Consider the following 15,501-nt stretch of genomic DNA (forward strand, 5'->3'; position numbering starts at 1 on the left):
TCTGTCTGTCTCTGTGTCTGTGTGAGAAAAATACAACCTTTGTTGTCACCGTGTTGCGGTATATGATATGTTGAGTGTCATCAGAGTTTAGGATGTGAAGCAAGCGATGCCCTGTGCATGTTGAAATCTAACGTTTACCGTCATTGCCAATGCTGATACCAAGCTGTAACCTTGGACACAAACTGAACATCTTTGTAAGGTAATTCTAGGTATTCATTCTTCCTAGACAGTGGGAGGTCTATAATGTGTCTGTCTGTCTAGACACACTAAGAGGAATCGGATGTGTGTTGCTTGAGTGCAGTTTTCCATCTCCTTTTCTGTATTCCTTTTCCAAACACATACTATGCAAACTTTAAATGGTGCATAAACTTGCCCAAGGGCCAGCACACATTCACATCATGTATTATTCGTTCAACTGACACTTAAATCCAAAGCGACATACAAATAGTGCATGTGAAAAGTCCAAAAGAAAATTAAGGATCAGAAGGGCTTATAGTTCTAACAGTATTTCGGAGGTCAGACTCAAGAAACGGTCTGCATTTCCCACGAGACAACCTCATTTCACCGAGCCAAGCGCTCGAGTCGCTGCGTGCTGCTGGATGATGTCCTGTAGGTAAAACGGAATTCTAGACAGATTGAAACACGCACACACACCCGCTGTGTTTCATAAACAAGCTAACTGTTGGGGAGCTGGCAGAAGGAAGATGTTTCCGGGGTGTTCTCTACGGAGGGTGCTGACAGTGAGGGCCCAGGAGCGAGTTTCCCACCTGCTGCTCCAGGTTGAGCTAACACAGGCAGCAGCCAAGGAAAACTTCTTAGGTGTAGTTAGAGACAGTGTTTCTTTCTCAGCGCTGGGCGTAACCCAGGGGTCCTGTCCTATTTCAGTGAAACAGATCAAACTTTTCTCTTACATGATCACAAAGAGCTCCATACAGCGTCTATCTTGTCTCCTTGGAGACAGGTCTCCTTGGAGACCCGAGCTTGATCCTGGGTTTTCCCAGTGTCTCGTTTTACTGAGGAGGGCTCCTCTCCTTGTTCTGAACAGTCGGCCTGGCTGTGGGCTGGATTAAAAGCTATCTCTGAACGAATATCTCAGAGAAAGGACACGAGAAAGGACAAGTGAGGATCTTCACACACAATCTTCACACACACACACACACACACACACACACACACACACACACACACAGGGGCGCCACCAGTAATTTTGGGCTCCATGGAAAAAAAGAAAAGAAAAGTTCTTCATTTATATTAGTTTTTCTATTTCTTGGAGTCGTCCTGACCCTATACGGCGCCCCTGCACACAAACACACAGACACCTATACATGCACCTGCATGCTCACGCAGGGCGTGTGAGTTTTGATGGGCTTTTACCTTTCTTACAGTCCTTATGTCACTCATGATCAAATGCGTCACACAAGTGTGCCCGCGAACCTGTCAAAACATGGTGTCTGAATTTAGCTTGTGTCTCGTGTGCCTGTGCTTGTGTGTGTGTTTCTGAGGGGGGGGGAGAGAGAGAGAGAGAGAGAGAGAGAGAGAGAGAGAGAGAGAGAGAGAGAGAGAGAGAGAGAGAGGGGGGGGGGGGAAGAGGAAGAGTTTGTTGCCAAACACATTGAGTGTGAGGGAACGCTATGCAGTGCATGCTAAAGTCTGTGAGGTCAAGCCAGCTGTGCGTCATGGCAAAAGCGCCACAGGTGGAAGTCAGGAGGTCTTGGTACTTTATGTACGGTATATATAATACAGCCATATATCACAGAGCTGAGAAGGTAGGACTGTAGGGAGGAGAGCAGGGTAGAGAGCAGGGGAGAGAGCAGGAGCGAGAGAGCAGGGGGAGAGAGCAGGGGGGAGAGCAGGGTGAGAGCAGGGAGAGAGCAGGGGAGAGAGCAGGAGGGAGAGCAGGGAGAGAGCAGGGGAGAGAGCAGGAGGGAGAGCAGGGAGAGAGAGCAGGAGGGAGAGCAGGTAGAGAGCAGGGGAGAGAGCAGGGGGGAGAGCAGGAGGGAGAGCAGGGAGAGAGCAGGGGGGAGAGCAGGAGGGAGAGCAGGGAGAGAGCAGGGGGGAGAGCAGGGAGAGAGCAGGGGGAGAGAGCAGGGGGGAGAGCAGGGAGAGAGCAGGGGAGAGAGCAGGAGGGAGAGCAGGGGAGAGAGTAGGAGGGAGAGCAGGGGAGAGAGTAGGAGGGAGAGCAGGGGAGAGAGCAGGAGGGAGAGCAGGGGAGAGAGCAGGGGGGAGAGCAGGGGAGAGAGAGTAGGAGGGAGAGCAGGGAGAGAGCAGGGGGGAGAGAGTAGGGGGAGAGAGCAGGGGAGAGAGTAGGGGAGAGCAGGAGGGAGAGAGTAGGAGGGAGAGCAGGGGGAGAGAGCAGGGGAGAGAGCAGGAGGGAGAGAGTAGGGGGAGAGAGCAGGGTAGAGAGTAGGGGAGAGCAGGAGGGAGAGAGCAGGGATGAGAGCAGGAGGGAGAGAGCAGGGGAGAGAGCAGGGGGAGAGAGCAGGGGAGAGAGCAGGGGGGAGAGCAGCGAGAGAGCAGGGGAGAGAGCAGGAGGGAGAGCAGGGATGAGAGCAGGAGGGAGAGAGCAGGGGAGAGAGCAGGGGGAGAGAGCAGGGGAGAGAGCAGGGGGGAGAGCAGCGAGAGAGCAGGGGGCAGAGCAGGGGGAGTGGTCCAGCTCTGTGCATTGTGTTCTGTGGAGTGGAACCTTTGTGGACACACAATTCACAGACGCAAACACATTCTCTCTCTCTCTTTCTCCCTCTCACTTTTCCTCTGTCTTTCTCTCCCTTGTCGAACACTGACCAGATTGAGCCTCCATTTCTATTTCAGTTTTTTGGGGCTTTGCTGAAGGTAAAAGATGAATGACAGTAAACTGTGATCTCAACACTGTTTATTCGGTGCTTCGCTGTAGGTATATAAGAAGTCAAACCTTAGATATGTTTGAACAGAGTGGTGTGACGTTGGTGACATTACGTTGTCACGAGTGAGAAGGAACACAATTCTCAAGTGTAAGAGACTCATGTAAGATTCTCATGTGTAGAGTTGTTATGTGTAAGTACCCAGTGTTCCATGCCACCACAGTCCTCATGGCACGTGGAGAGCCTTTATACTTTCAGTTGTCATGTGTCTGCCTCAAATCCTGTGATTTAAAGATACATTCAAGCAGACACAGAGGAAGTAGCGTCTTTGCAGAAAGTTTGAAACAACGTTGAGAGTCAAGACCTTGATAATGTGTTTGACCTGGTTGGAACGCCCTAATGAGAAACTTGACTTTTGCATGATTATAAAAACATAAGAGTTTCCACATTAAACTAACGGTCAAAGTCGAAATGGGACCCAGTGGGACGTCTTAGTGATGTTTGTATCCTTGCCTGCAAGCTTTGTTTGAACTCAATCGAGTCTCAGAATTCTCGATCACTTGGTAGGATTCAGAGAAGACTCAACAAACCAGGGCAGGCCATCTCTCTCCTTCTCTCTCTCTCTTTCTCGCTCTCTCTCGTTCTTTCTCGCTCTCTCTCATTCTTTCTCTCTCTCTCTCTCTCTGTCTCTCTCTCTCTCTCTCTCTCTCTCTCTCTCTGTCTCTCTCTCTCTCTCTCTCTCTCTCTCTCTCTCTCTCTCTCTCTCTCTACAACTTTTTCTATTTATCTGTCTCTCTGTAGTTCTCTATTTGTGTCTCATTCACTTTCTGTCTTTCTGCCTTTCACTCTTGCTCTTTTACTCTTTCGCCCTCTCTCTCTGCAACTTTTACAGATCGTTTTGGCTTGTACCTTTGAAACTGGTGCCAGCATCGGCTCGGTCTTAGATTCGCACATGTGTGTGTGTATGTGTGTGTGTGTGTGTGTGTGTGTGTGCGTGTGTGTGTGAGGGGTGGGTCAGTGGAAGATAAAGTAACAGTAACAGCTGATTGGAGGGGTTCCAGTATATTTTTACAGTAGTATTTAAAATCTAGACACACTGTACACCAGGGTCCATTTACAAATCAAACTACAGCACTGTTTCTAATGGTCATACACTCAGTCAACTCTTCCAATTCTCAGAAAGCTGTATGTAAGACAACTGAGAAAATCAGGAAAGATTGAGGGTGGGGGGCTCTGAAAAAAACCCTTTCGTGTCATCCTTCTCTCCAACTTCAGACAAGCCAGCCAGATGCCATGAGTTCATGTTTCATTCTTCGGGCTTATCTCCAGGAAGTCAAAGAAGCTGATATGAAGCCCTCAGATGAGTTGGGTGCGCTGTTTAGAGAACTCAGCTGAGAGGACCAAAGTCCACAGCAGGGGTGTCAATGTGGCCCAGGGGCAGTGAGACTCCAGCAACCTCCGACTGTCTGACCTCCATGACAACACCGTAACCATGACCATGAACGGTGATGTCACTGTGTGCATTGGAGAGCTGACGTTCCCAGAGTGATGTAACAGCTGGTTCAGACCCCCGTGCATTTCAATCGTCCAGAAACGTCTAGATTTCTCCACCTTGCAACAGGGCAAGGTGCAACTCTGGATCGTTTCAAAACCAGAAAGGGTAAAGTTAGGTTTCAAACAAATCGTGTTAAGCCATAAGCACAGATTAAAGAAAGCATGTGGTGTTTATATTTGTCACTCATCTGCTGGGTCTGCATGCAGTACTGTGACAAGTTCAGACTGCAGCTTGCCTGAGAGGACGGATTAAATAACAATAGAATAACAGGGACTGAATTCAGTGTGACACTAAATCACCCCACCCTGTACTAAGGTCCACACACACACATACACACACAATCAGGCTCACAGGCACATTACATTCATCCACGTGGTCATGCGCACAAGTGTGTGTGTGTTAATCTCATTTAATAACTAGCTTTTACAGTATATGATCTTGGTAATTAAATACATACCAAGCACAGTTCATTCCAATAATATAACCTCCGCCCTACCCTCGAGAGCCCTCTGCCTGGCCTAATCCAATCATAATCGTCTTGTAACATCATCATGAATTCAACCATTCATTAAAGCATTGCGGTTGGGATTTTCCTGTGCCAGGGCATGTTGAAATGCATGACCAGTACCAGGCCAGTTCAGCCCAGTTTGGTCGTTGGCCTTCTCACCCAGGCCAGTGATGAAACCCTGTCTGTCTGCTTCTAAGACCAGTTCTCTCTCATCTCAGGGTCTCAGGGTCATTTAGCAGACACTCTTATCCGGAGCGACCTACAGTGAATACAGGGACATTCCCCCGAGGAAAGTAAGGTGAAGTGTCTTGCCCAAGGACACAACTTCATTTTGTACGGCCGGGAATCGAACCATCAACCTTCTGATTATTAGCCCGACTCCCTAACCGCTCAGCCATCTGACCCCTGACATCATCATCTGAAAATACAAATCTGGGAAACAGAAGTCCACAGTGTTAGCTCTCCACCTTAGATCCCGCATGTCAGCCAGTCTCTCTTCCCTTCTGATTCTCTGTAACTGATCTTGTATCCCGTGAACTCAGTTTAGGGTTGAAACTGTGTCAAGGTCAGCCATGGGAATGGTTCACACAACTCTGAACAAGACAACTAAAGCAGGTCTCGAACAAAAGAACATTCCAGTGGAACATACAGGCGTCAAACTCATTAACGGTTCATGTAGAGAACCGTCCGTGGCTTCACCACAGAGCGAGCTGCCATATAGTTAGGTAATGATTTAGCCGGAGGTAAACACAGGGGTTACATGGGCGAGATTGGCTCAGCGTGTCTAGACGTGATTTCGAAAATGTATTGTACTGCTTCTAAGGATCAGGTGTATTCATGCTCCAAATGGAAGCTGTAATGTGTGTTTTACGTGAACTGTGAATGTTTCTATAAAGCCCATTAGACAAGCAATATGTCACAAAGGGCCAGAGACCAGCGGGGGAAGTGCAAAACACATCCACTAATATGAGTACATCCCCCAAATGAAAACACTGGAAGTTTTCTCACTGTTGTAGGATGACTTGCTCACTGTCATCATTCAGCGACAAAATGTAGTACCAACCCTTTCCATTTTGAGTTAATGTAATGTGTTTTTGAGTTAATGTAGCCCGATGTTGTTTCCCATTTGGGGGAGCGTGTCTCCAGGTGTGTTCGACTTCATGCAGCGCCGGCGTCGCTGCATGAAGTCCAACACACCTGTTGTATTGGGGGGAGGTGAACACGTCATCCTATTTGGGGGGAGTTTACTCGTATTTGGGGGGAGTGTTTTCATTTGGGGGATGCACTCATATTAGTGGGTGTGTTTTGCACTTCAGGGCCACTGTAGATAAGGGCCGGGTTTCCCAGATTCGTTAAGAAGCTCTTAACGCTTAGAGCGTCTTAAGAACATTCGAAGGGCGCTAGAACGCTCTTAGCGTTAAGAGCTTTCTTAACGAATCTGGGAAACCCGGCCAAGGCATGTGTGTGTGTGTGTGTGTGTGTGTGTGTGTTTGTTTGTTCCCAAGGTACAGGGGATGAAGTAGCCCAGACTAGGGCAGTCAAAAACATGTCACTGGCAATTCTGGGAGTATTGTTATTTTGACTTTGATACCTGATGTTGTTTATAGATCTAGAACCCTCCTGCTGCTTCTACGGACCTTGGTTTGTTTAGGTTTGGAGAGGAAACTGTGTGTGTGTGTGTGACAGTGTGTCTGTGAGAGTGTGCGTGTCTGTGCAAGTGTATATGTAATGTGCGCGTTTACGTTCGGGAGGGGTGCGCGTATCTGGTGGTGTGTGTTTGAGAAACAAATATAATCAATGATATAAAAACGACAAAAATGGAAATAACACAATAACACACACACACAATCTCAAACAATTACGTTATTTCAATGGTTAAAACAATATTTGTTTCGTAGGCGTTCCTTCATATTTCCTCATTCCCTAGAACAATATTTGGTTAAGCGCAGATTTCTGCGTTAGCATGCGATGTCAAACCTGTTGCCCTTTTCGCTCAATAAGCTGAAGGGTTCACCCACATAGTACGAGCCCCATCTAGCGGTCAACTAATGAAACAGGCAAACACAGGCTGGAGTACACCACATTTCCAGAAGGGGGCGACGCAAGGTCCCTTTTGAATGGATTGTCAAAAATGAAAGTTGGGAATTTTTTCAATGACCTTATAAATAAATGGCGATACATCCACCATACTGGACTGCAGGGTCCCCATGTCTCTGACACTTTGCGTCCTAGGAGACACTTCAAAAATCCCCCTTCTGTCACAACACAACATCCCAGTACTCGTCTCTCTAGCAATGGCTAAGAAAATAATCTTTCAGAACTGGTTATCCAAAAAATCCTGTCATCTCAAACACTGGTCCAATCTATTATCAGAAGAAACAGAAGAAATTGGAAAACTAACAACATATGTGCCTTTAAAGACCTCTGGAACCCTTTCATAACTTTTCTGCAAATTCAGCGGTAGCATAAACCCTGTACATCCCCTTCTCCCCTCTACTTGTCTAGTCTCTCTCTCTCTCTCTCTAGTCTCTCTCTCTCTCTCTCTGTCTCTCTCTCTCTCTCTCTCTCTAGTCTCTCTCTCTCTCTCTCTCTCTAGTCTCTCTCTCTCTCTAGTCTCTCTAGTCTCTCTCTAGTCTCTCTCTCTCTCTCTCTCTCTCTCTCTCTCTCTCTCTCTCTCTCTCCCCATCAATGCAGGCACATCTCATCCCCCTCAACTCATACAGATTCCCCCCATCAATTCCTTTTCTCCCCTGTCGACTCTTATCTTTCCCATTGTCATGGCATGGTAAAGTATACAACAATCCCACCGCAACCATATCATGTCTTGTATCATTATTTGTTGGCCTGTCCACTTGTTTCTCTGTTGGTCTGTTTACTTGTCTGTCTTTTGGTCTGTCTTTTGGTCTGTCTGTGTGTCTGCTTGTCTGTCTGCTTGCTAGTCTGTTGCTATATGCCCCTTTGTTTTCACACTGTATTGGGGTGGGTGTGTTCAGAATGACTTCAATCCCTGTTGTGACCACACTGGATAAAAAATAAAGCTGTCCCCCGAAGAGGGGGCGGGGGGGGTGGTGGGCCAAAAAATGGAGATACATATAAATCTTCAAACCTACATTGAAACTAACATTTGAATATGAATATCTCACAGCTGTGGGTGTGGTCAGGGTTAGGGATATGACCTTCGTAACAAGGCAAAAACAGTCGGGCCGCACCCAGACAGACACGACTGCTGACACGGACACTGGATGGATGTTTGGGAGGATTTCACCTTTTATAATATGTGGAAGTGCCTTTTCAATCCTCATCATTCTCCCCCTCTGTGTGAATATGGGAAGGACACGTTGCGGATGAGGTTGAACGTCGAGGATCGAGTGAAACTTAAAGCTCGATGATGTGGCCAGGACGTCTAGTTCTCCTCACGTGTAGATTTCAACCGTTGCATTCTGTCCCGACCACTCGTCTGAACATCTGTGGTCAGCGGCTGTCAGGATCTGGGCCGGAGTGGGCTAAAGAGCCGGCTTCAGGACCCAGGGGACGAAGGTCCCCCATCTGTTTGACCAAGGCGGCACTCATCCTGGAGGTGGTGGGGGGGGGGGGGTGATGGACGATGGCCTACCTGTCGGGCTGACGGATGAACCTCAGGGAGGGCGGGTCGCGGCTGGGGGTCGGCCGTGTGGGGAGGTGGGAGGTGGTGTCGGGGGGGGGGGGGTCGGGATCTGATTGGCACAGGGGTGGGAGGGGCCCTGAGGGGCAGATCTATTATGTTGATCGACAACTGTGATCTGGCTGGGGGAGGGGGGGGGGGGTAGCCCCCCTGAGAGCTACTGTGAGCGCTCCTCTGCACCGCATCAAGCATGTTTCTACACACACACAGACACACACACATAGACAGACAGTCTCATTAAAGCATCATACACACACACACACACACACACACTCTGGCCTGATTGCTGGGTCAGCACACACCCCCCCCCCCCCCCCCCCCCGTCACTCTGAGGTGTGTCAGCACAGCAGAGGCAGGCCGTGATGGAGACCTGATGACCTGCTCACCACTCAGCAGCACATGGATTTACTGTCCCCAGTCTCCTGTAGCTGCAGAGAGAGAGACACAGAGAGAGAGAGAGAGAGAGAGAGAGAGAGACAGAGAGAGAGAGAGAGAGAGAGAGAGAGAGAGAGAGAGAGAGAGAGAGAGAGAGGGACAGAGACAGAGAGAGACAGAGAGAGACAGAGAGAGACAGAGAGAGACAGAGAGAGACAGAGAGAGAGAGAGAGAGACAGAGACAGAGACAGAGAGAGACAGAGAGACAGAGAGACAGACAGGGTATAAGCAAGATACATGAGCTCACCCACCCCCTCCCCACGTCTTCCCCCACTTCACCCCCACACCACCTCCCCCACTTCCCTTATGCCCTCCCCCTACTCACACAGCACCTCACTCCCACCTCCCCCACCCCCTCCAGCACCTCTCCCTCCCCCACACCTTCCCCCACTTACTAGCATCAATAGAACCACTGTCCCCCCCCCCCACATACACACACACTCACCTCCCCCAATCCTGGTAGTGGATCATCCTCAAAGAACAATCTGTTACTGATTATATCTGTGATGAGCAAGGATGGCTGTGTGTGTGTGTGTGTGTGTGTGTGCATGTCCCTTTGCGTGTGTGTGCCTGTGTTAGAGTGTATGTAACAGTGTGTATGGGTGTGTGTAAGAGTGTGTGTATACGTGTGTGTGTGTGTGTGTGTGTGTGTGTGAAAAGAGGGTAAATGGGGGTAATGGGGGAGGAGTCTGTGTTTCTTATCAATGAAGAAGATTCTCTGAATGACTCAAATTCTTGCAGTGGCCACTTACCCTGCAGCGTCTCTCTGGCCATATGCCCCAAAGACACCATAAACAAGAGAGACCGCCTCTTCAGCCTGTGTTCTCTGAAGAGAGAGGACGGGGCGGGGGAGGGGAAGGGGCTATTGTTGAAGTTACCATTGTAGCCTCCTCAACAAGAAAGACAGTCACTGAGTATAGGAGAGGGGGATGGAGGAGAGGGGGGAGAAGGAGGTGGATCTGGGGGTCTGTTTCAGTGTTGAGAAGCCCTTCTGGTTGAAGCCCTTCTGGTTGAAGCCCTCCTGGTTGAAGCCCTTCTGGTTGAAGCCCTTCTGGTTGAAGCCCTTCTGGTTGAAGCCCTTCTGGTTGAAGCCCTCCTGGTTGAAGCCCTTCTGGTTGAAGCCCTTCTGGTTGAAGCCCTCCTGGTTGAAGCCCTTCTGGTTGAAGAACTTGAAAGAACCAAGAGATCTGATGAACATGTGGTTTTGAGAAACAGATGTGTGTGTGGCCTCCGAACGGATGGACCCCTCACACAGTACACAGAAAGTGCACACACACACACACACACACACACACACACACACACACACACACACACACACACACACACACACACACACACACACACACATACACACACACACACACACATACACACACACACACACACACACATACACACACACACATACACACATACTTTGAGGGTTTAGGTTGGTTGAGGGGCAGTTCTATGGGCGTATGTGAAACCCTCTGTGACATGCTTGCGTGTAAAAAGGGCTATACAAATAAATTTGATTTGATTTGATACACACATACTCCAGACATGTATAATTAATAGATAGACACAAAGAGAATAGACAAACAGTAGAATGGACCTGCCTTGGCAACAGTGGCATACACAAATGCGTGCATGAAAATCTGGATAAACTGCGGTTGGTGAAGAAAATCCCTCTTCTTCTCCTTCATTACATTTAGCCATTTAGCAGACGCTCTTATCCAGAGCGACTTACAATAAGAACAGGGACACTCCCCCCGAGGCAAGTAGGGTGAAGTGCCTTGCCCAAGGACACAACGTCATTTGGCACGACCGGGAATCGAACCAACAACCTTCTGATTAATAACCCGACGCCTTAACCGCTCAGCCATCTAACCCCCTGACCTCCGTTGTGAAAGGGTTCTCAATGGGAATACTGTCTCAACGTGCCCCCAAAGTCCCACAAAATGATTATCTTCCTCAATAATGGTCCTCCTGTCCTCCAGATCTTTTTTTCACACAGTGATAGTCTGACCCAGACGAATAGTGAGAGTTTTTCTTTATAGTTAAAAGATTTGCAAAATGTTTTTTGAATGCATGAGGTCAGACTGGGCATGTTTGTTTTAAACACCACCTATTCTAATCTCTTCCTAATTACATTAGGAATTCGAGAAAAAAAAATGATGTTTAAATTTTGCAGTAAGAAGTGGAGACACAACCCTCTAGGGGCAAGACTCTCATCTCTTTACACCAAAAAGCAATCGTCACACAATGAAAAACTTGTCCCTGTTGGTGTAAAATGTGTGTTTGTGTGACCATTTCCTCACAACTTCAAGTGTTATTTCTGGGTTGTTTAGGATTGGGTTTAGAAATATTGGGTCATAATTACTGAAGGGTTAAGGATAGTAAATAATAGGAAAACAAACATGTGTGTTTGTGTGTGAGTGTGTGTGCACACATGTGTGTTTGTGTGTGAGTGTGTGTGTGCACACATGTGTGTGTGTGTGTGAGTGTGTTTGTGAAGAAAGCCCTGGAGGCTAATAGACATACTTAGATTCCAGTTTGGTCCAAAAGGCAATTAGCTGTAATTAGAAATAATCATGTGTTGAAGTGGACTGCTCTCTGTTCCTTTGATCTGTCACTGTCAGCCTGTTCGCCTCACACACACGCACACACACACACGCACACACACACACGCTCACACACAGTACAGAAGGACACACACACACAGTGGGTAGGTACGACAGAAGGGCCATCGTCTTAATAGCTTGTAAAAACCTGACAGATGTTCTTTCTCAGCTCATCTCCACAGTCGCCTCCAACATGAATAACAAAGTCTGTCAGAGAACACATACTGTTCAGACAGACAGACAGACAGACAGACAGACAGACAGACAGACAGACATCTATAAGTGTCATAGGATTAACATGAGCCCATTCAAAGAGATTTGGCAGTTCTCTGATCATATGTGAAGCCTCCTGGGTCTCTGCTGGTAAAAAGTACCACAAAAATGAAACTTGGTTTGATTTGATTTGAGAAGGAAACTCTGACTCAGCAATGATGTTGAATGCTAGGACTGGTTCAAGAACACTAGGACTGGTTCTAGAACACTAGGAGTGGTTCTAGAACACTAGGACTGGTTCTAGAACACTAGGACTGGTTCTAGAGAGTAATCAAGGAGGACAGCTCAGTGATCAGACATAAGTCAGTCCTGAAGCCTGGGACCAAATCAAAGGGAGGAACAAATTGATGAAGAACCTTTAATACTGGTCAAAGCTTCACCATGGCAACAAAAGAGCACAATCTGTTTCAATGTGTGTGTACGTTGACATGTGTATGCACGTGTGTGTGTGTGTGTAAGTGTGTGTGTGTGTGTGTGTGTGTAAGTGTGTGTGTGTGTGTGTGTGTGGGGGGGTGTTAACAGGGTCCTCTTCTCAACCTACAGCAGGCTACGTTGTCACTCTGGCCCCAGACCCAATCCGGCTACCTGCCCGCATAGAGAACCTGCTCAAGTTCCTCATTCAACAGCAGCTGTTACATTCCAAAAGGTTCCAAAAGGTTCTACTGCTGAAAGATCCGTACTGCCACCAGGGAGGCAGAACATTCCGTGAAGAACACTGAAGAGCAGCACATGCTTCGTCTCCTTAGTAACCGTGTACCAGAGCCAGTTATTTTCATGTGTTTTCGTACTGTTGAAGAAGTATTCCACTGTGTTAATAGAGCTTTGCTTTCAAAACTGTTTTAAAGGGTCGAAAGGGTTGGACCTTGCAACAGTATGTGGGGTGTAGTACTTGGGTCACACCACTAGGTGTCTCTCTCTCTGGGACATCAGCTCTGCTGTTCGCTTGCTGCTGTTAGATCTATCTGTCTGTCTGTCTGTTTGTCTGTTTGTCTGTCTGACCATCTCTTCATTCATCCAGTCTATGTGAACAGTGGCTGAATGGAAGAACTGTGATAAGAGAAGAGAGCTGAACACAAACAGAGATGTGCAGCAGAGCAGACGTGTCCAGCCTGCCACAGACACCAACCCTCGACACAAAGCAGCCAATGAGGTCGCACACACACACACACATGCTGACGATAACTTGGAGAGCGGTCATAGGATCCGAAAAGGATGTTTGACCAGAGGAATTGCATCTGGTGCTGGACAGTGGTGCGTGTGTGTGTGTGTGTTCACAGGGATTTGTTTGACAAAGTGTGTCACTGGCCTGTTGCATCATGGATGTGTTTGTGTTTACACTCCTCTGCTCCTCCTAACATGCGAGATGTGTTGGTTCTGCCAAGCAGGAGTTATGCAACCCTCCTGTCTTCAAGTCTGTTCCTGTGAAGAGCTAATTCTTCACCTCCCTAAATCTCCATACTGTCATCTTTTCTCTTCTCCCTGCATCTCTGTTCCTCACTTCTCTCTATGCATCCTCTCTCTCTCTCTCTCTTTCTCTGTGTCTCTCTCTCTCTGTCTCTCTCTCTCTCTCTCTCTGTTTCTCTGTATCTCTGTCTCTCTCTCTCTCTGTTTCTCTGTCTCTCTGTCTCTCTCTCTCTCTCTCTCTCTCTCTCTCTCTCTCTCTCTCTCTCTATCGCTCTCTCTCATGTCTTTCTCTCTATCTCTCTCTCTTTCTCTCTCTATGTCTCTCTCTTTCTTTCTCACCCCGTTCCATTGCTTCCTCTCTCTGCTCCCTCTTGTCTTTCCCATCTCTTCAGTGAGGAAAGTCTGTGCTGGTTCTCACTGCTGACAATCTGTTCTCTGTAGAACGGATTCTTCCCAGAATGCAGAGCAAAGCAACGATCGGCATGCGGGGGCGAGTGACTAACGACAGCTTGTCAATCACCTGAGCTGACAGGGGAGTCAGAAGGATTTGCATCACATCATAAACACACGTGCACACGCACACACACACTCACACACACACACGACAAAGCCATAAAACACCCATACCAGAGACTCAAAAATTGCTCACAGCGGGGGGGGGGGGGGGGGGAATCGGTGCACACATTCTGAACACCATCATCTCTGTCTCTCATCATGGTCACACACACACATGCACACAGACACACATACACACACAAACACACACAAAGCCTCCATGTTCCCCTGAATGGAGTCACACCCACACAAACAAAGAGAGACTCACCCCCTTCTACCAGAACCCCAAATTACCATTTGAACTCAGCAGGCAATCAGAGGGCACCGATTGGCCGAGCATCCATGCATCTTTCAAACTGCGTCCAATAGCGTGCGAGCTGGGAGGGTCTTTGGATCACCCCAATATCTCAACAAAGACACACACAGACAAGCTCACACAATTGCCATCAATTGGCATGTTACCTTAATTAAATGAGCTACTTTCAGGCCAGCTCTATACAACAGCAGGGGCAGGAATTGAACTCATGATGTTCTGGTAATGCAGTATTTACTTCTGTCATTATCCAAACCGACAGAAGATACAAGCATTGATTCTTCATTGACAGACAATGGGACACATTGATTGGCTTGTAGCTGAGAATGTGCTTGCTCAGTATTTGTGCATGTATGTATGTGTGGTTGTGTGTGTGTGTGTGTGTGTGTGTGTGTATGTGTGTGATAGAGCTCAGTGTAAGTGGGAGGGCACTTGCTGGTAAAGGTAGCAGCTGTTGGCTTCCACACATATAGATTGAATTAAACAAACACACACTCTCAGATACATACACTGAGGGGTGTGTCCCAGACCGCTCGTTCAGTGATCTGTCTGGCTGGAGGAGGCGCGTTCTCATCGGGGTGACAGACACAAAGGATTGCCTTCACGTCTTTCCATCTCCTGTCCATCCATGACCTTCTCCACCTCGTCTTTAACAGTCCAATGCAGCCTCATCCATCAATGAAAACTCTTATCCCCCTCCTCACCCCCTTCTCACCCCCTCCTCACCCCCTCCTCACCCCCTTCTCACCCCCTCCTCACCCCCTTCTCACCCCCTCCTCACCCCCCTCTCACTCATTTCCTGGAATCCAAACAGATATCTTTTTTTTTCTTTCTTTTTTTTGCATTCAATTGTGTTAACCATTTATGCCAATTTGAACACTTGAGCCCTTAACATGGCCAATTGGACTAGTCCTTGCCTGGGGTGAGTTTGGCTGACAGCAGGCCTGTGGTAATGTAAACTATGGCATGCCAGCATGGGGATATTCAAGGTTGGACTGGCCGTCGGGAGAGTCAGAGATTTCCTGAACGTCCGGACAAATGGCCGCGGCATAAATAATTAAAAAATATATATATATTATAATAATAAACGGTCGTGGGTCGGTCTGCGTTGCAAAATCCCGGGCCGTTTTTCAGTCCCAGACCTGATGATATTACATATTGATGTGCGCAGCATACATTTTCGCCAGCTCTTCTATTCTGGGCACCGACAGCGCTTAATTGGCACCTTGTGTGTTATAACAGCCTGCTAATCCTCTAGCAGTGGTCTGGTCTCCACCACCTGCATGAGAAAGAGAGAGAGAGAGAGAGAGAGAGAGAGAGAGAGAGAGCGAGAGAGAGAGAGAGAGAGAGAGAG

Source organism: Hypomesus nipponensis, chromosome 4 (assembly GCF_054491055.1).
Source record: "Hypomesus nipponensis isolate SF chromosome 4, ASM5449105v1, whole genome shotgun sequence".
In the NCBI taxonomy this organism is placed as follows: Eukaryota; Metazoa; Chordata; class Actinopteri; order Osmeriformes; family Osmeridae; genus Hypomesus; species Hypomesus nipponensis.